Consider the following 20,789-nt stretch of genomic DNA (forward strand, 5'->3'; position numbering starts at 1 on the left):
CCACTCCTAGAAGATGGAGGCTGTGTGTGTGTGTGTGTGTGTGTGTGTGTGTGTGTGTGTTAGCATAGAACATTGGTTATCATTTAATGACAATAACACAAGTTCTTTTATTCCAATCTTTTTGTTTGTTTTTGTTTTATCAAGACAGGGTTTCTCTTATCCCTAGTTGTCCTGGGACTCACTCTGTAGACCAGGCTGGCCTCAGACTCACAGAGATCTGCCTTCCTGTGCCTCCCAAGTGCTGGGATTAAAGGTGTGTGCCACCACCACCACCAGGCTTGCAATCTTACTTATTAAAGTTAACTTCAGATCACACATTATTACTTCATTCAGTAAATATGTCTATTCTCATCTGCGTATGTGTGGGTTGCAGAATGCACATAAAGGGTTAAGAGGCCACTGCAAGAGACAGCACTCTCCCTCCACCACACGGGCTCTGTTCCCCTACCCGGGCCTCTTCTTTACCCTTTCACCTCTGCAGCTGGACTCATCATTGCAGCTGTGTTCTGACCTGCGGCCATTGCTGCCTCCTGGCTTCTTCACAGCAATTCCCATCAACAGACCCTAGTTACATGTCTCTCAGCCTTCTGGCTGGACAGGAGGACTTCAGAAACCCTGTACAAGTCCCCCAAACAGATGTGACTGTGTCAAGACCAGCCTAGACTCCCTCACCCTCTCAGGGAGCACGGCCTTCACTTCCCATTTGCATCCCCCAGGGGTTCATCTCCCACTGACTGTGTCCTGCCCTCACCCCCAGCAAGAATAGTTCACAGAAATCTCCCCACAAAGCCTCTTCCTTTGTGGTATGTGAAGTTGCAAGCCTGTGTCATCTGTATTATACCCCTAAGTTCTGGCTCATCTTTTCCTTAGGAATTGCAGTAGGAATGCTCCTTGCCCACAGCTGGGCCCCGGCTGCTCCAGGACTAATACCTGCTGGTACCCTGTGAGAGGCAGCCTCAGCAGCCTGTTCCTCTAATCAGCTTATGGCTACGACTATGGCTATGGCGCATTCAAGAAAAGGCTCCCTTGTGGGGCCAGCAATTGACCAGTTGCTCCTTTACAATGTTCCCGTAAGGACAGTGAGTATTCAGACCCGGAGTATCCTGACAGGTAGCGGTCACCACAGCTGACAAGAATTCAGGCAGGGCTTTGGTTTATTGAAAATTACTGGCAGTGGAAGGAAGCATATATTTATAAGATTTTTTTTAAAGGTTTACTTATTTTTATTTTATGTGTATGGGTGTTTTGCCTGTATATGTGTCTGTGTTTCATGTACACGCCTGGCTTGAGCAGGGGCCTGAAGGACATATCTGATCCTCTGGGACTGGAGTTATAGATGATTGTGAGCTGCCATGTGGGTGCTGGGAATCAAACCCGGGTCCTCTGGAAGCGCAACCAGTGCTCTTACCAGCTGTGCTATCTTCCAGTCCCTGTTTTAATGTTACATTCTAAACTTATGTCTTACAAGGTAGCCTGACCAAACCTTATCTACCGATCACCTTTCAGAGGGTCCCGAGTAGCCTAGGCTGGCTTTGAACCCATTATGTGGCCAAAGGCGATCATGAACTGACCCTCCAGCTTCTACTTCCTGAGTACTGAGATTACAGGTGTGTGCCACCTCGGGCAGTGTGTGGTGCTGGGGCTTGAACCCAAGGCCTCACACATGCTGGGCAAGCACTCTACCAGCTGAGCTACATCCCCAGCCCCTCATAGATCTCTTCTGACTAGTTTTATTCCAGTCCTCTCGCTGAGGATATTGATTATAAAGCTCAGTCTGCTGTGGCCTGTTAGACTCAGGATGGCACTCAGTCCTGTTTTCTTTCTATTGGTATTTATTTACTTGGTGTTTGTGTGTGCATGTGTAAAGTTCAGGGGGCAACTTTCTGGGAGCAAACTCTCACCGGTCCTCAGACTCGGTGGCAGCAAGCACCTTTACCCGCCGAGCCGTCTTGCTGGCCTCTATGTTTCCCAGTCTCATCTCCATCCTCTGGTTGCTTGCTCATACCACATTTGCCAAGTTGTTCTTGATTTCTGGGCTGTGCAGTTTCTTCTACCTGAAATGCACTCACTGCCTTAGCTCTTTGCAAGGCTGATTCTTCCCTCCCATTTTAGTCTCAGAAAACATCACATTAGCAGAGAGACTTCCCAACACCTCTATAGTCAAAGAAACCTCTCCCTTTATTTTAGCTAGATTCCTCATCTGAGGCACCAAATAGGAAAAGGAAATGTTAAGTAACTCTTTCCCATTCCTTCAAGGACTGTTGCAGCAATTCCCATCAAGCCTTACTGTAGCCAGGGGAAGTTGATTCTTATGTGCAATGGGTGCCCAGGGCATTGGGGGTTAATTCTTCATCATTAATCTGCTGTGTTCCTTGGCTTGTTTCCTTCACAGTGCAGATCTGGCAGATAATTTATCTCCTGTCACATCACTGTGGAATATAACTTCCAGGATGGCAGGGAGCCTGCTGTCTATTGGGTAACCTGAATCCCAGATGCCCAGCACAGCCCCGTTCAGTGCCAGGAGTGTAGCGAGTTCTCCTTGATGAGAGGAAAAGTTACTGTTGCCTGGGTGTTTCAGGGTCCTCATCTCTTATCTGAAGGACTGAAACAAGGCCTCACACAGATTTGCAAGAGAAGCAAGAGAACTTTATTTGGATCCAAGTAAGAGTAGAGATTTCAGAGGGATCCACTGCCAGGATTGTCAGTAGTCCCGGGACAGAAAGTCTGAGCTCAGTGGTCCCAAGACAGAGAGTCTGAGCTCAATGGTCCCAGGTCAGAGAGTCTGAGCTCAGTGGTCCCCAGGACAGAGAGTCTGAGCTCAGTGGTCCCCAGGACAGAGAGTCTGAGCTCAGTGGCCCCGGGACAGAGAGTCCACAAGGGCCCCAGGCAGCAGCTCAGCTCTCCACACAGCCTACAGGAAGGAGGGGCTGGTCTCCAAAGGGTGTATTTTGGGTGGTTCTCTATTTTGACTGATGGATTAGGTCATATATTCATTTTTCTTACTGTGCCTCTCTGGCTCTTCCTGGAATGCATTCCCTGTTATGCATGAGCTCAAGTTAGTAAATAGGAGATTCTCTCTAAAAGGAAGGACATTGCTTTGCCTTACTGGAAACACATACAAAACCAGTCCCCTCTTTCTTCTTTGTATGTGAATATGTCTGGAATACACTTGGATGGAAACTGTTTGATTGTTAGCAGTCCCAGATCTGGAAATGTGTTGTTGAGAGATGGAAGCAGGTGTGCGTTAATTCAGAGGGTGATGGGGAACCCCAAACTAAATGGGGCTCCTTTCCTACCTTTGCCTGCCTCTGAAGATGGTTGTTATTCCAGTCATGGTTTAGATCTTAGCGACATACTCAGGCAATTAGTCTCAAACTTCAATGCACCAAAGAACCGACACCTGATAGTCACACGGTAGAAGGAGAGAATTGACTCCCAGAAGTTGTCTTCCGACCTCCTCATGAGACCCCTGCCTCCAGTGTCCCCTACCCCAGTAAATAAATAAATAAACAAATGCTAAAAAGAGAAAAGTTCTGAGTTAAGACATTCCAATGTTCTAATTTCAAAATGAAATCTTTGCTTTTAGTTCATCTGGTTTTCATAAAGGATACATGGCTCTAAGCCACATTAGAAAAGCATATACACAGAAAACAAAATTGTGTTGGTGAATAAAAAATATTATCAGCCAGGCATGGTAGTGCACACCTTTAACCCCAGCACTTGGGAGGCAGAGGCAGGAGGATCTCTGTGAGTTTGAGGCCAGCCTGGTCTACAAAGCGAGTTCTGGGACAGCTAGAGCCACAACATAGAGAGACTCTGAAAGAATAACAGTTATTATGGCTCTAAGTAATAGATTTTCAACATTGCTTGAAAATGGAGAGAAGTCTTGTTTCACAGGCAACTGAAGCCTGTTTTTTTTTTTTTTTTAAAAAACAAAACAAAAATCTGGAATATTTATGTTTCACTACAAAAATTTCTTCCCACAGTGCTCAAATTGCAAAGGAGGAGAATTATATAGGTGACCCAGGAGTGTCACTTGTAGATCCATGCTCCAAAGAGCTGGATGCAATGACGCCAGTAGATATGTGCACACTTTTGGTCATGGCCTTATTCACAAGAGCCGAAAGGGAAACTCCACTGGGCAAATGTACACACAGAACGTAGTATGTTTAGGAGATGTGGTGTGTGCAGCAGTATTGCTGACACATAGTCCATCACAGATGAAACTTGGGGCTTGAGTCTATCTGAGATAACCAGACACCAAAGGACAAGAAATACCATGGATTCTGTTTAGGAGGGTGTCCGGAGCCGAGGACTTCTTAAGGACATGGGAGGAGAGGGATTGCCGGGGCTAGGGAGTGGGGAATTCCGCTATGATGAGAGCAGTTCCAGCTTGGGAAGATGAAGAGATCCTGGTGCTGGCCAGGTGGGCATTGGTGGCGCATGCCTTTAATCCCAGGCGATCTCTGTGAGTTCGAGGCCGTCCTGGTTTACAAGAGCTAATTCCAGGACAGGCTCCAAAGCAATACAGGAAAACCCTGACTCAAAAAACCGAAAAAGAAAAAAAGAAAACATCCTGGTGATGGACAAGATGATGGCTGCATAACAATGAGAATGTACCTACTGCTGATGAACTCCGTGCTTAAAAATGATCCAAACGATACACTCTATGTATGCTATGTATGGTACACTTTATGTATGCTATGTCTAGTTTACTATGATCTTTTAAGAGTAGAAGGGTCCAGAAACAATATAGCTAATGAAAATTTTGAAATAAAAGCATATCTTTGTTATGCGTGCATAGTGATAGGAGATGCCTGCCTGCATTCTTCAAACCTGCTAGGTAGCAGCCTTGACTGCCATCACAGCAGCACCTCCATCTTTAACAAGCACTTGCCATCTTTAACAAGCAGAAATCCTGCAGAGACTGAGAGACTGAGGCGTCTGGTTCCTGTATTCTGTGATTCCTTGCTTTTAAATTCTCAAACTTGTTCTTCAAGACTTTGCTCTGAAGAGGGGCGGGAGATAAAGGGGAGGGGAGAGATCTGGTGGTGCACCCTCTGCAATCCTGCATTTGTGGGGTGGAGGATGACCAAAGGTTCGAAGACAGCCTCCACCGCGGAATAAGTTCATCGCGCAGAGGAGAATTTGAGTTTTCTAGGTTGGCAGTGGCGCGGGTGCAGGGGGTCTGGGGTGTGTGGATTTAGCCCGAGCAACGCGCGGCTCGGCTCGTGCCTCAGTTTCCCGGAGAGGCCCTGGGGGCGGGGGAGGGGGTGACCCTGACGTGGCGGGGCGGCGGGCCCGGCAGCCGCCAGGGGGCGCGAGCGCGGGAAGCGGAGCACGGAGCTGCGGGGCGGAAGCGGCGCGGAGGGAGGCGGGGCGGCGCGGAGTCACCCGGATCGGCCCGCCCGCCGCCGCCGCCGCCGAGGGGAGGTGACCGCGGCCCGCCCGGGCCACCAGTGGCGGCGCGCAGAGGGAACGCCGGGCGTGGAGAGCAGGTCGGTGCTGGGCCGGGCGCCGGCGGGGTGGCGGGGTGGCGGGGACGGTCGCCTGCGGGGCTCGCTGCGCTGCCCCGATCGCGCTGCGAGCCTGGGACGCCGCGGGCCCTCGCTGTCCTCACGCACGGCCGCGGGGCGCCGGGGGCTCCCGCAGCCCTGGAGGCCGTCCGCGGGCGCGGGCGCGGGCGCGGGCGCGGGGCCGAGGCGTCCAGCCCAGACGCTGTCACTGCGCCGCCCTGCCTCTCGGCTTGAGCCGAAGAGCTCAGCCCCAGCCCTGCGCCCGTCGCTGCAGTTGCACGCGAGGCCGGGATTCCGTGACAGGCTGGCAGGGGTGGTTTCCCAAGCAAGCCCTTGGGACTGTTTAGCTGGAGGCGCAGCTTTGCTTTAGCGGAGTTTTCAGGTACCGAGGATGCCGGCACCAAGGCCAGCCATCCCTGTGTCAAAGGAGGGTGATGCTGTCTGTCACTCAATAAAGGGATTTTGATTGGGATGACCAAACAGGCCGGCATCTGATGTGTGTTAAGAACCGCGAAGAGTGTTTGGGGCACAGGGTTGAGTGTAAAAGCCAACTTGAAAAGTGACGTTGTGTGTAGAGCAATGGATGGTAAATGTTTCTGTACTCTTGTAAACTGTAGCCTGCCTTCAGGTCTGTCTTGCAGTAACCCTTTTACAGTCATCGAAACGCCTCGCGAAACTTCCTAATTAGCAATGGTGTGGTGTGTGACAAGCTAGGAGCATAGTTTAGACTCCACTTTACTTAGTCGATTTACACGATGCAAGTAGAGCTCATTGACCCACAGCCGACTTTCGCAACACACAGACCTAATTTCTCAGTTAGGGCTGCATTTATACAACAGTCGAAGCAACAGCAGAGTCAAGCTCTAATGTGCAAGTTAAGTGTGTCTATCAGGACATATTCCTCTAAACTACTGAATAGGCTGTCTCTGGCTCTTCCACTGTGAAAGGCTTTAATTTGTGCGTTCACTTGAAACAGACCCACTCCTGGTGATATCAAATACATTACTCCCAACTCTCCCACTCACGTTATGAGTATTGGGCTAAAATCAGTGAAACTTGATGGTTGTTTTTGTTTGTTTGTTGTTTTGTTTTGTTTTTCCACATTGCTCATGATTCTGTGTAAGTGTAGAACTGAGTGCTTGGTGTGTAGAGCAGAACTTCTAAGTCTGGCATGGGAATGGGGTACATGTTGTTACAGGTGATTTTTCAATAAGCCGAGGACATTCTGACTCAAACTGATACCTTGTGTGCTATGTTCTCATTGTGAATGTTTTTGGCTGACATCTGATAGTAATCTTTACAGATGCTGTTCAAATATATACAGGTTATTTGTCTTTTGACCCACAAAGTAGGGCCTCCCAACCTTTCTCCCCACTCACTCCCCTCTTTTCTGGCCCTATTCTTGGAGCCCCCTTTGCCTGCAGAAATCCCTTTGCACATTCCTCCTCCATCCATATGGCAGGGCAGGGCCTTGTTCAGAGGCCCACTGAGCTTATACTACATTCTCTCCCACAGGACAGGGCAAGTCCTGGATCCTGAGATGCCATGTAAGACCTAAAACTAATGGGAGCTGTTCATCGTTAGCACAGACAGCTCCGATCCTGCCAAAGGGCAGGGCAGGCTACATTTGGATATTTAATCCCCACGTGTTCGGATTATCATAAGGGATGTCTACAGAGCAGAGCTCTTCCTCTGCCTTAGAAGGAAACACTTTCTGCATGGTGCATTCCAGCGATTCAAATTCACTACTGTTCTAGCCCTCGGGGTCACTTCAATCTCTGCTAGGCTAAAATAAATGCAAATATTTGAAGCTACAGATCACTTAGTCTTAAGTTGGAGGGCGGGTTTTAAAAAATGACTCGGAGTACAAGTGAAAGCTTGCTACCTATTGTCAGGCACAATGCTCGGCTTATTTTTCCAGGTTTGTTATCCTATGCTTTGGGACCGAATACCGGTCAGTTAATGTCTTACTATAGCTTGTCACCATTATAGGGTCCTGTGGAATCCTCCAGCATTGTTTTTCCTTAAAGCTTTCTTGAAATGCATTGAGAATACATCTCAAACGTTCCACAGCAGTGAATATGGAATAGTTTCTTATTAGATCCAGTTATGGAACCCTCTGAATAAAATAATTTCAAGACTGGCTAATTCAGTCTTGTTGTTGGAAGTTCATTATGAGGTAGCCTCTTGCCTGGACAGCAGGGAGATAGAAAAGTCCCAGCCATAGCCAGCACCCCACCCCCACCCCCATGAGAGAGCTATTATATACACCCAGCCGTAACTTTTGTTTAAGTGGTTAATCCTTGGTATTAAAAAGAGAGCCAAGCCAAGCTTGGTGGTGGCTCACAACTTTAATTCTCAGGTGGATTTCTGTGAGTTCAAGGCCACCTTCTACATAGTGACTTTTAGGCCAGCCAAGGCTACACAGTGAGACCTTGTCTTTTAAAAGAAAAAAAGCCACAAGGAAGAAAGTGGGCAGAGTAGCTAAAATGAGTTATTTCATCTTTGGATCTGTAAGTTCTGCTGTCTGAAGATAGGTGGTTTACCAAGAACCGACAGTACAGTAAGGTATTGTACAAAGAGTTTGAGGGTTGTGTTCTCATCCTGAGTGTTCTTTCATTCATTCACATTCATTCATTTGGCAAATATTTTGTGAGCACTTGCATGAGCCAGGCATTATCATAGGATAGGATTCGGGGAGGAAGTGTAAGCAGAGTGGGTAAAGGCCTGGAGAAATACAGACCCTGAGAGAGGCCCCTGGAGACAGCGAGGATAAGCAAGCGTAGACTACTCAGAATACATGGGAAATTTTAAGCAGAGTAGACAGGAGAGAGAGGGAGAGAGAGAGAGAGTGTGTGTGTGTGTCTCAGGATGCTCTTTTTACACAGAGCCATGGGAGGAGGCCATTGCTGATGATGTCTGGCTTGACTGAGAGAGTAGAGGCAGAGGAGGAGCAAGTCCCAGCCACATGCTGGCTGGAGCAGGAGCATGCTGGGCGGGTGGGAGGGCTGAAGGGGACGCAGGAGGCCAGGTAGGCAGATGTGGGCAAGTGGCAGATTAAGAGGCGGTGGTGGGAGTGGGGATGGGCACCTCGGGATGGGCCACTGTAAAAAGTCCATGACTCTGAGTATGGGGGAACCCTTTACAGGGTTTTTTCTGTCTCTTGAAAACGCTGAGAGTAGATTCTGGGTAGGGGATGTTGGGAGGGGGATGTGGGGACAAAGGCAGGATTGGAGGCCTTCCTTTTTGTATTAGTTGTGTGGCCCTAAATCAGAATTCTTCTTTAGGCTTTCATTTCCGCATCTGCCGAATAACTGGGTCCCCTCTGGCTTAAGAGTTTTAAGATTTTAGGTCATGTGGAATACTTCTTCAGCGGCACAAGGAGAGTGTGCAGGATGCAGGATGTTCTCAACATAAAAACCTTCAGATGACCTGAAACCTTGACACCAGCCCACTGGGAACCAAATCACCCCAAGTCCAGAGAGACTGGGTCAGGCCACAAGAAGGAACACCTGAGCTGGGGCTTAGTGACACACGCCTGCCTTTAATCCCAGCGCTGGGAGGCAAAGAGAGGTAGAGCTGTGAGTTCAAGGCCAGTCTGGCCTGTGTTGTGAGTTCTAGGCTGGCCAGGGCTATGTAGTTAAACTCTGTGTCAAAAGAAGTTTCTTTGAATATTCCCTGTTCATCACTTTCGGACTTTTCTGATCTCTGGTTTCCCTCCCTGCTTGAAGCGGGACCTGAAGCTGCCATTCGTTCACAGATCTGGCAGCTAGAGCAGCTTTTGTTGTCAGGAAAATCTGGAACTTTCTAGAAGAAAACAGCCCTAATATTTTTTGTTTGTTTGTTTGTTTGTTTGTTTTTCAAGGCAGGGTTTCTCTGTACAGCTTTGGAGCCTGTCCTGGAACTTGCTCTGTAGAGCAGGCTGGCCTCGAACTCACAGAGATCCGCCTGTCTCTGCCTCCCGAGTGCTGGGATTAAAGGCATTTGCCACCAACACCCAGCTTCTAAAAGATTTCTTTTGTTTCCAGTTTTGTTATCCCACTCACCTACCTGCCTACATGTGTTCTTTGGAAATTTTTTTTTACTTGTTTTGCCTGCATATGTGTGTGTGTGTGTGTGTGTGTGTGTGTGTGTGTGTGTACCACGTGCATGCCTAGTGCCAGATCCCATGGAACTGGAGTTAAGATGGTGGTGGCCCACACCATGGGTGCTGGGAATTAAACCCAGACCCTGCGCAGCAGCAAATGCTCCAGACCACTGAGCCATTGCTCCAGCAACGGCATCACCCCCTCCTCCCAGGCGCTCTTTTTAGCACATTTCACTGTGTCTTGCTTGAGTGAGATCTTGAACCCTGTGTATTTTAACTTTGGTGCTGTGGCTGGCTCTTCCTTTCCCCCCGTGCTGTCGGGGTGTGTGCTCCTGCGTCACATGCCATAGTTGCTTGTTCTCGTGTAAGAGGTGAACGCTCGGGGTGACCTGCTCCCCCACAACACCACAAACAGTTACAGCCGTGAACACCTTCTCCTACGTGTCTGCTTGCAAAGCCGTGTAACCTTTCTGAGGGCTGTGGGCTTAGACGGACACTATTGCGTCTGAGAATGATCCCAGACTCATTTCTGCAATAGCATCCCCATCTCTGTCCTGCCTCTGTGCAGACATCATCTGCACCTGGTGTCTCACCAGCATTCAGCTTTGTGCACTCTTTCTGATCTTGTAAGTGCAAAGTGACTGCTTGCTATTTTTTTTAATCTTTGTATTACCAGTCATTTTGATCATCTCTTAGACACACAGCTTCCTGTATATTCTAGCGCTTTCTGTGTCGTTTATTGATGTGAGTGATGTCCTTGGTGTGCGTAATTGATTGTAATGGAGATACTCCTGGACCCGTTTATGCCTTGCTGCTGTCTGCTCTGTTCCAATTTTATATTATCAAATAAGCTATTTAACCTAAGTTTATGCATCTCAGATTTTTTTTTTTTAAAACAAAAACAAAAAATCTCTCTCCTGGGGCTGGAGAGGTGGCTCAGTGGTTAAGAGCACTTGCTGTTCTTCTAGAGGCCCCAAACTTGGATTCCAGGGCATACAGAGGGCAGCTCCTAAGCACCAGAGGATCTGATGCCCTTTCTGACCTCCACAGGCAGTGCCCAGAGAAAGAAAGAGAGGGAGAGAGGAAGAAGGAAGGAAGGAAGGAAGGAAGGAAGGAAGGAAGGAAGGAAAATGCATGCTTTTCTTTATTGAGCCATGGTTCCCTTTCCCCTTCTCTGTGATTTCCATGGCAAAATTTTCTATAGCTCCATGCCAATCCTCCTGGTCTGTAGTTCCATACATGTTGTGTTCCATTGGTCTATGTTTCCACACATGTTTTGTTCTGTAACATGATAAATAAATGACCCAGAGGTTGATATTGGGGCTTAGACTTCAAGCTGAAGGTGGGAAAAACTAAGTGCCTGGCTACTAGCTCTCACCAGTACCTCAGACTGAAAGGGCTGATCCTACTGCTTCTCCTGAACATCTTCCTATCCTCAGTGTGGCTGGAGAATCCTGAGACTGAATGTCTTCCTATCCTCAGTGTGGCTGGAGAATCCTGAGACTGAGACCCTGCTCCTGTCTTACATACCTCCCTAGTGCTGGGATTAAAGGCGTCTGATCCCAGCTGCTGAGGTCATCTTTGTGTGAGCTGTTTCTCTTTAGGACTGGATCACTCTTGTGTAGATCTGGGTGGCCTTGGATTCACAGAGATCCGTCTATCTCTTAATCCTGAGTCCTAGGAATAAAGGTGTGTGCCACCACCTCCTAGCTTCTGGCTGCTGGGATTAAAGGTGTGCATTTGGTTTCTACAGTTTGTGGCTGACTTTGCTTTCTTCTGAATCCTCAGGCAAGCTTTAATAACTCATAAATGATACATTGCCATGTTGTCCCACTGGTCTGTAGCTCTCCCCACAGGTTTTGTTGCTCTGCTTTTTTATTACAATGACATCATCATCATCATGTGATGACCAGCACAGCGACTCATTCATTTTAAAGCTTATGTAACTGTTCCTGGACCAAAGTTTACTTTTCCTTATAAAATTTGGAGTAAATTCATTACATTACTCAGAAATGATATTTTGAGAGACTTTTTAATTGGGATTTTATTAAGTCTGTAAATTATTTTGAGTAGGCTTGATATCTTTTTAATGGTAACATGTTCTACCAAAAGCATGTAAGATGTCTTTCCATTTAACTTATTTTCTAGCTTGGAAATAATTAAAACTAACAGAAGAGGTCTAAGAATAGTACAAAGAGCTCCTGTGTGTTTCTTCTCTGGAATAACCAAATGTTAGCACCCAATCACGGTTTCTTTATTGCATCATCCAAGCATGTCTTCCTGTTCCCCTCATCTGGGGAGCTGGGACGGTCTCCATTGATTTTTTTTTTTTTTTTTAACCTCTAGGCCCTCCATCACCTCATTTTTAAGCCTGTTATCCCCCAGGCTCCCATGGGCCAAACTCAAGGCCTTGTACGTGCTAGGCAAGTACTCTACCACTGTGCTCAGACCCTTTATTATAAGCCTGAAATTCCTTTATGAAACCATAGAAGGGCATTCTTGATACTTCATGTGTTGATCCTATTGTGATCTAGATGGTTACCAGTAGTTTAAGATGCTTAATGTGGCCTTTTCTCTCGTCTTCTGTGCCAGCTATTAAATTCTGTTTCTTTGCTCTTCTGAAACAGAGTGCAAAGCCTCATTTTATTAGGAACAATATCTTTTTTTTTTTTATTACTTAACCTTGGCCTACTTTGTGGAACTACAAAAATATACAAATTAGGAAACTGGTGTTTCTCAGTTCTGTATTTTCTCTGTTAAACCAGCATCATCTGGACGTCTCCCATAGAAGTACTACCAAGCCCAGCCCTGTTTCCCCAGTCAGATGGCTTGAGGCACATTCAGGATGATTCTGCTTTAGACGATTCTGTATTCTCTTGAAAATTTTATTAGGGTTCCACACAGTATGCATTATCAATCATTTATGAAAAGAAAGTGAGAGGATTTCATCAAATAACGAGTTGAAGTGCAAATTGTATATGAATGTTTCGAAGGTCGTTATAGCCAGGCTCGGTGCAATCCTGAGCAACAAATGGTTGCTTCCAAAGCCCCTCTCTGTGCCAGGAAGCCTCCGTGCGGGGATCCCATCAGCAAGAGTGCACTGGCTGCCTGGCCACGTCTATCAACAGTATTTCAAAACCGTTAACAGTAACAGTAAGGAAGTAATCAACTCCAGCTCTCAGCAGAAGCAGGCTGATGTCAAGGAACCCAAGTAGGTGCAATCTCGCGGTTCCTGGTTGATCTAAACAGACCTTGTGTGTCATAGCCTTGCTCCTCATGTCATTCACTTTTACTTGCAGCTTTTTTATTTCCCCCAGTAGTTAATTACATCCTTAAAACAATGGTGCTTTTGTAGCTCCTTTCCCATCCTTGTACCTTCTTTTTCTTTGACAGCGTTGGCCAGGGCTTCCAGGACTGCGTCAACATGCTCCGCCAGAGACATCCTTGACATCTTGAAAAGAATGAGTCTAAATTTTCCCATTCTGCATAGCACTTGTTCATTTGTCTAATATTTGGTAGGTTTTGTTTAGTTTCAGACAGGGTCTCCCTGTGTAACCTTGGCTGGTCTGGAACTCTTATATGGACCAGGCTGGCTTCAAACTCACAGAGAGCCACCTGCTTCTGCCTCCCAGTGCTGGGATAAAGGTGTGTGGGTTTGTGTGTGGATCCTTTATCAGCGGAAGGTGTTTCCTCCTGCTTGTAATTTATTGGCCTTTTCTGTCATGGGTGGCTGGATAGATGTTAAACCTTTTGGAAAACCTTGCCAAATTTCTCCTCCAGGAAATAGGATGGCTTCGCTCTGGCTGCAAGCCCAAATCCTAAGTGTTGTGGTTAAGTTGTTAGTAGCAGCACATAAATACAAGTCCTCCATATTTCTGCACTCTACATGCATTAATGTGTGGTCAAATCTCAAGAGTCTAACATAAGCTTGTTTCACAATAAGGTCACATTTTTCTTTCTGCTGCTGAGAGTCAAAATTTAAATAGCTGTGTGAAGGAGGAGACTTGTTCAGCATGGCAACTGTAGTGGTCAGTGTGATCGTCAGTTCCCTTACTGTGGGTCAGTTTCTACTCTGGGTGTAAGTCTGAAGGATATTTCAAGAAAATCTGCTGTTACTTAACAGGTAGAGATGTAGGTGGTTCCTTGGTGACAGGCTTGGTGAATTGCTGGGCAATTAGTCACCATTGTCCCTTCTCTCCCACTTTGACCAGTATCCCCCCCCCATTATTAGAAAACTGTATGTATTAAACACAGACGTTTGTGAAATATAGAAAAGCAAACCTATAATCCCAGCGGGTGTCAACCTGTTAACAGGTGTTTTCACTCACATCTTGTTGTGGAGATGGGGATGCACTGACACCCGGGGTTTCAGAGGCCCCTCCTTTTTCAGGTTGGGCTGAGCTCGCCTTAATCTCATTTTGGTCCCCTGGGAAGGGGGGGGGGTAACAGGCTATGAATGGCTTTAGGTGTGGGGAGAAGCCTGCTGGTCACTTCAACCTGGCCACCCCAAGGGAACCACCATGTGCTGTGCACCGAGCTCAGCATCGTAGTTGAACACAGAGCATCCATGGTCCATATCCCAACAGAGCGCATCCCAAATCCAGAAGCAGAGGGTACCTGTTTGATGATTTGACCCTTGAGCAACAATTCAGTCCTGGCCATTCTTCTCTTCAGATCACATTTTCTCTTTCACAAAATAAGTGGAATAAAGAAAATAGTCTTTTTTTTTTTTTTTTTTTTTTTTTGTGAAGGTCTCAGTGTAGCCCTAGACACTGCCTGTTGTACTTGGCCTGGAACTTGCAAGGATCCTCCTGCCTCAGCCTCCCAAGTGCTGGAATTATAGGTATGCAGCAGTATCGTGCACCTAACTTTTTGTTTTCTTTTAACTAAAACAAATGCCAACATACTCATTTTGTTTCCCTAATCTCTGTTTGTCTTGTGGTCAGTCCTATATGGACACATGACCACATAAATAGCAGGAAGTAAGCAAATTCCTGAGTTAACATTCCTGTCATCAGCAAGTTCAATTCCACACAAGTGTACTTCCTGCTCATGCCCATCCCTGTATCCTGGAATGTTTGTTTCCACTTTGCATTAACCCTTGCCTCTTTCTGGAATGCAGCTGACATCTTACTCACTGAAAGAGAGAGACAGAGAGAGACAGAGAAACAGACAGAGACAGACAGGAAGAGAGAGAGAGAGAGACAGAGAAACAGACAGAGACAGACAGGAAGAGAGAGAGAGTTACCCCAGGCACCTCTATCTCTGAGCCTCTACAAAGGAATCTACCTTGTAACCCATAGGGGTAGAGGATGAGAGGACGAGAAAAGGCAGGTCTCAGCCCCCTTGTAAGGTGAGGGTGGAGTGAGGTAGTGGATCCCTTCCTCCTTGACGGTGTGAGTAGAGCCAAGCACACCGTCCACCCAGAGAGGCACTGCCATGGTACCAGCTTCCAATGGGGGCCGGGAGGGCATGCTGCCTTTCCCTGAAAGCAGAGTAAGGATTTGTGATGCTGACAGCCATGATGGGAGAGGGACCAGGAGAGAATGCCTGGTGCTGACGCTCCAGCCGTGGGTCCTGGGCCGTGTGCACACTGGGCATTGTTCTCACGCCATGATTCTTTTAGCATAAATGAGCCTGCCCGATCAGCAGAAAAAGTTGCAGTGGCTGTGCCGAGCTGTACTTCACTCCCCAGCCTCACATCCCATGACCTCCCCTTTCTAGTTTGTTCTCTCCTCCCATCCCTAATAAAGTAGACACTATTTTGCCTTATCTTTTGTTTCTAACAATAAGTATTGTTCTGAATCTCACTCTGGGCTGTTGCGTCTCAGAGACCAGAGCACACACTCATAGCACCGAATGGGTCATTGACAGACACCTGCTGCAAGGACTTGATAACGCTGTCCCCAGCCAGTGCGGGTGTGGCCCCTACCTGGTGTTCAGCACTCTGCCTACTCAGTCAAAGTCAGGTCCTAAGTGATGCTGCCCTGGTCTGCTCCAAAGCTTATTTCTTTCTGTGTCTTCACTTTCCCAATCACCTGTGGAGAGATATCCACCCCGCCCACACCTGCTGCACTGACCACGCCCTTTATGGCGTGAGGATGGGTGCAGATGTGACTGTTGGGGGCTAGGTCTGGGGTCCTGGACCCCAGCTCGCTCTCTTACTTCCTGGTTGGAGACAGAGAGCATCCTTGGAACGGGAGCCTATGGCAGTCATCGGTTTCTGGTGTAAGTGATTTCTCCCAGGATAAATATCCACCAGCCTATGTTGTTTCCCAGACTCTTATTTCCCACAAAATAATCAACAGGCCTCCTTCTCCCCTGCCACAGTAAACATAGCCAATAAGTGTCTTATTCTAGTTATTATATGTTATCTGCCTCACTGAGTTTCATAAGCTGTCCAAATTCAAACTAAAGGAAGCTAGAAGTGATGGTCGTGCACACTTGTAAGGAGGGTTGCAAGTTCAAGGCTAGCCTGGTATATGTGGGGAGACCTCATCTCCAATGTAATAGGATATGCTAATATAATTAATATAATATGCCAGCAGTGGGCTTGTTAGCTAGCTCATTTATTTTTCAGGATGATTATGTAGGAGGTAATGCTTTAGCTCTGTGTTTACTGTAGAGAATCTCAATGTATGTTAGTAAGGAACCTTCCGTGAAGTTCTCTTGCCAACTGTAACAGATCTCTGCCCCATTGGACTTGGATTAGTTTGTCTGTAAAGACCCTGCTATTTTCTGTAGTGCACCAAGGCCAGCAAGGGCTAGCCTGACATTCATGGTGGTCTAGCCTCAGCTTCCCAAGTGCTAGGATTACAGACACACACCATCATGTTTAAAAATTAACTTAATATATGTGTTTATTTGCATATGTGTTTCTCTTGTGGGCTCACATGTACCACGGTGTATTTGTGGAGTTCCAACGACGACAAACTTCAAGTGTTGGTCCTTGCCCTTCCATCTTCTTGAGGCAGAGTCTCCTTGAGTTGCATAAACCAGGCTCACTGTTGCTGCCAGCTTCAGGAGATTCTCCTGTCTGTCTTCTGCGTCCTGTTGGGGCATGCTGGGATACAGCTGTGGTTACTGCCAAGTCCAGCTTTTATGTGAGTTCCAGGCGGTCGTCAGACTTGTGCAGCCTAACTGAGCCATTTCCCTAGTACCATTTTTTTTTTTTGTAAATCATTCATTTACAAAATAGACCCAAGAAAATGACAGAGTTTAACCAGGCTATGGTGGTGCATGCCTTTAATCCCAGAGCTCAGGAGGCACCAAGTGGATCTCTGAGTTGGAGGCAAGCCTGGTCTACAAAGCAAGTTCTACAGCACTATAGAGAAACCCTGTCTTAAAAAACAAAACAAAAATAAATAAACAAACACACAAATAAATGAATGAATAAAATGCCAGAGTTTGTAATTCATCCATTTCTTAAATAGTCTTTCATTTGTTTGTTCTGTTTAAATTTAAATATTTTGCTTATAATCTGTTTGTTGAAGAAACTGGTCATTTGTCCTAAGGTTTCCTACAATATGGATTTTTTTTTAAAGATCTTGGTTGGCACAATTTCACTCTTGTTTGTATAGTGAGTTAGCTTACAATTTACCCTTACGTCTGCTGGCCATTGCAAAAGGTTCCAAATTACTCAGTCGCTATAAATAGAATTCACTGGCCCAGAGTGTTCCAGGTGTCAGGGAGTGACATTATCTATAGCCAACCATTTCCATTTAAACACCTTGTGCCTTGAAACAATTTTGTAACTATCTGTCAAGACAGTTTCCATGTTACTTAGCACTGGGTGTGGGGTGGGGTGGGGTTGAAATCCTCTAGCTTTCTTCTTGAGGGACTGATTTTACTTTAAGGATTCCCAGAGCTCAGTGGCAGAGAGACTTATTGGGATGTCCTCTAATGCTATTGATCTGTTATCAGAAAGTACCAAGGACCCTTCGAGGGGCAGGTTGGGAAGAGTGAGTTTGCTTGGAACCAGACTCTGCAGGTGACTGCTCTGGTCCTGGAGACTCGAGGCTTGCAGGACTGGGTGTCATCTGCTGGTACAGAAGCATCTGAACCCCCAGTTTTCAGTACCCCAGGTTCTTGCTGCCATTGTCTAGATGCAGTAATCCCATCACTGTGGACATGAAGAAGTCCAGGTTCCTTTCTTTCTTTATCTCTGGGGGGGGGGGGGCTTGTTGCGTTTGCTTGTCCATCATCTGACAGTTCTGTAGGATAGCAGACCAGTGTTCAGGTAACACAGATGAATGCTGCTGAGGTTTGCTGTGTCTGATCTGCCACCGATTCAAAGGTTCTAAGAAGAAAATATTAGTGTCAGTGTTTTAATCTAGTTTTAAAGCCACATCGTTAATAAACAAAGACATAGAGAAAGACATTCAGCAAACTGATTATAGCCTTAAGGAGGCTGGTCATATTAGTAATAGGTTTGTTTTGGTTAAAGTATTAATTAACAGTAAATCACTGAAAAGCTTCTGAGTGAATTTGACCAATATGCTCGAAGTGTATTCTTATATCCCACAGAGGAAATTCAGACTGGGTCAGTTGCCTCTTACTATGACTTGAGATGCTTAAACCCTGAAATTGATTACTTGCAAGTCACCTACTGTTGTCTCCCTTGCAGTGATCAGTGAAAAATAACAAGCACTTTCGGCAAGCATGGTGGCACATGCTTGTAATCATAAGACTTGGGAGACTGAGGCAGGAGGACTGCCACGAGTTTGAGGCCAGCTTGGGCTGCACAGTGAGTTCCTTTTCTCAACAAATTGTAAAAATCAAAAAATTAAAAATCATCTATGTCTAAACAAGGGAAGCAACAGTGCATACAAATGGTAACCGATGTGAAAGCAGCCTAGATTTGCAGGCTGGTGGCATGATCTCTAATGCTGCATTACATTCTTGGCATGCAATGAAGACAGTTGCTTTGTTGTTTCAGTTACCTATTTGTGGTTTTTCACTTGGGCAGAGGGACAAGCAGGTGCACAGGTGCACAAGTGCACGTGGTCTTGCATAGAGCCCTGGCATGGTGTTAGATTTGGCTAGACACTGGGGTGCATAATTAGAAAGAGGGTGGCGGGAAATGAAGCCAAACCTGAGGGGATTGGATCTTAACAAGGTTTGTGTGCCCAGTGTTGGCGTTTTACTGCAAGTGGTGGGTGGGAGGTCTCTGGGCATGGAGAAGTGTGAGGGTTTGTGTTTTCCTAGCCACAGTGTGGGAAACAAGGCAGAGGGAGGTGAGATTTATGGGCAGCATGCGAGAGTCCATTGCCGTCGGTGCTCAGAAAGAACAGGTAGTCAGACGGCTACGTGTGATAATTTAGCGGCAGGGCCGTTGTTCTTTCCTTGAAGTATAGGATATTTATAATAAACGTAAGTAAATTAATTTCCTGCCCTCCATTTATTTCCAGAAGGCATTTGGCAAAGGTTTTCTTGGACCCATGAGTAGGGATCTCCTTTGTGACTGCCAACCCTGTGTGGGTCTGTCATGAATACACAGCTCATGTACAGCTTAGTAGAAAGGGATGTCCATTGCTGTCTCCCCATGACCAGTAGCCACAGAGTCATATTTCTCCCTCTTCTCAAGAGCACACTTGCAGTTTAGAGAAGTTAGCTCCGCCCAGAAATGCTGCCTTGGCTGTATTATTTGTGCTACAGTCAGTCTGGGTGGTGATGGTCTACCCTACCCCCATCCCCGCCCGTGACCATCTTCATCACAGCCAGCATTTTTCTGAGTGCCTGCCTTCTGTTGGGAGGTGTTCCAGATGTTTGACAACATCTCAGATTGAATCCTTATCATACACTGTGAAGTAGATGACTATTATCTTAATTTATAGACGAAGAAACTAACATTCTGAGGAGTTCCCAATTGACTTCCCAAAGTCACAGAGTTAGACAAGTGGATTCAGAAATGGAAACTGGGGCTGGGGATGTGGCTTGGTTAGTTGTGTGGTTGCCTAGCACAAGCGGAGCCCTGGTTTGGATCACATCACATGTACAGGCTGTGGTGGTCAATAATAGTGACATTGGCAGGTACATGCTGATAATCTCAGTACTTAGGAGGCGGAGGCAGGTAGATCAGATGTTCAAGGCCATCTGTAGCTACACAGTGAGTTCAAGGCCAGCCTGGGATACAAAACATAAAAACCATACATGCACACAAAAGAAAAAGGAGGAGGAAGAAACTGAAACTCATACTGCCTTGCTTAAGGGTCAGATGCTGTTATTTATAGTTATTAACTCAACCTAGCAGTACATATGATTTCCCACTTTAAATTTGCTCATTGTTTTGTGGGTGGAGCATGTGCACAGAATGCGTAAGGCTCTGAAATCAGTATTCAGCAATACATACAAACACATGAATTGTCCTTTTTAAAATAGTCATGTATGCATGAGGGTGTGCATGTGTATGTCTGTGTATGTCTGTGCATGTGCACACACATGAGCATGTCTGTGTGGGTCTGTGCATGTGTGTGTGTGCATGTGTGTGTGTTACTATAGCACCTGTGTAGAGAGGTCAGAAGATACTTGTCATCATTAATTCCAGATCATTTCCATACCCCCAAGGAACCCAACACTTATTAGCTCATTCCCATCCCTCTTCCTTAGGGTCTCTAGTTTTATTTTAAAGATTTGTTTTTTTTTTTTTTTTCATTTATTTTTTACTCTATGCAGTACCCAAGAAGGCCAGAAGAGGACGCTGGATCCCATGGGACTCCCATTAAAAGTGGTTGTGAGCTGCCTATCACATGGGTGCTGGTGCAGGTACTTGAGCCCAGGTCCTTTGCAAGAGAAGCCAGTGCTCTTACTCATTGAGCTGCCTCTTCAGCCCCTTCATTTTAAAACCTCGTAACACTCAGTGCTATGAAAAAGAGTTTGAGGGCCAGGTATGGTGGCAGATGCCTTTAGCCCCAGTGCTAAGGAGGCAGAAGCAGGTGGAGTTGGAGGCCAGCCTGGACTACATAGCAAGTGCTCCATAGTAGACCCTGTATTAAAGAAAACATTTTGAGACTATCGTCCCAGAGTTGACTCTCTTCAGTGCAGATAATCATGTCTCTAGAGGTGCTTGTCTGAGTGCTTCTCATATAGTAATTCATTTAAATATCACAACAACTGCAAGCCCCATTCCAGCAAACTGGCCGTGCATGTGAAAACGTTAGGACACAGAAGTGTTGTTTGTTTTAAAT

The 20,789-nt window shown here is 46.4% G+C and overlaps 1 protein-coding gene across 1 annotated transcript in view; it reads left to right on the top strand.

Moving 5' to 3' along the window:
• Positions 1-5,361: 5,361 nt before the first annotated feature.
• The window catches only part of Dnmbp (dynamin binding protein), a 93,816-nt gene continuing 78,388 nt past the window's right edge, over positions 5,362-20,789 (top strand). Inside the window, exon 1 of the mRNA XM_051200087.1 lies at positions 5,362-5,498. The gene's annotated coding sequence lies outside the window, so the exon portion shown is untranslated. The remainder of the gene's footprint in view (positions 5,499-20,789) is intronic.

The sequence above is a fragment of the Phodopus roborovskii genome, unplaced genomic scaffold (assembly GCF_943737965.1).
Source record: "Phodopus roborovskii unplaced genomic scaffold, PHOROB, whole genome shotgun sequence".
NCBI lineage: Eukaryota > Metazoa > Chordata > Mammalia > Rodentia > Cricetidae > Phodopus > Phodopus roborovskii.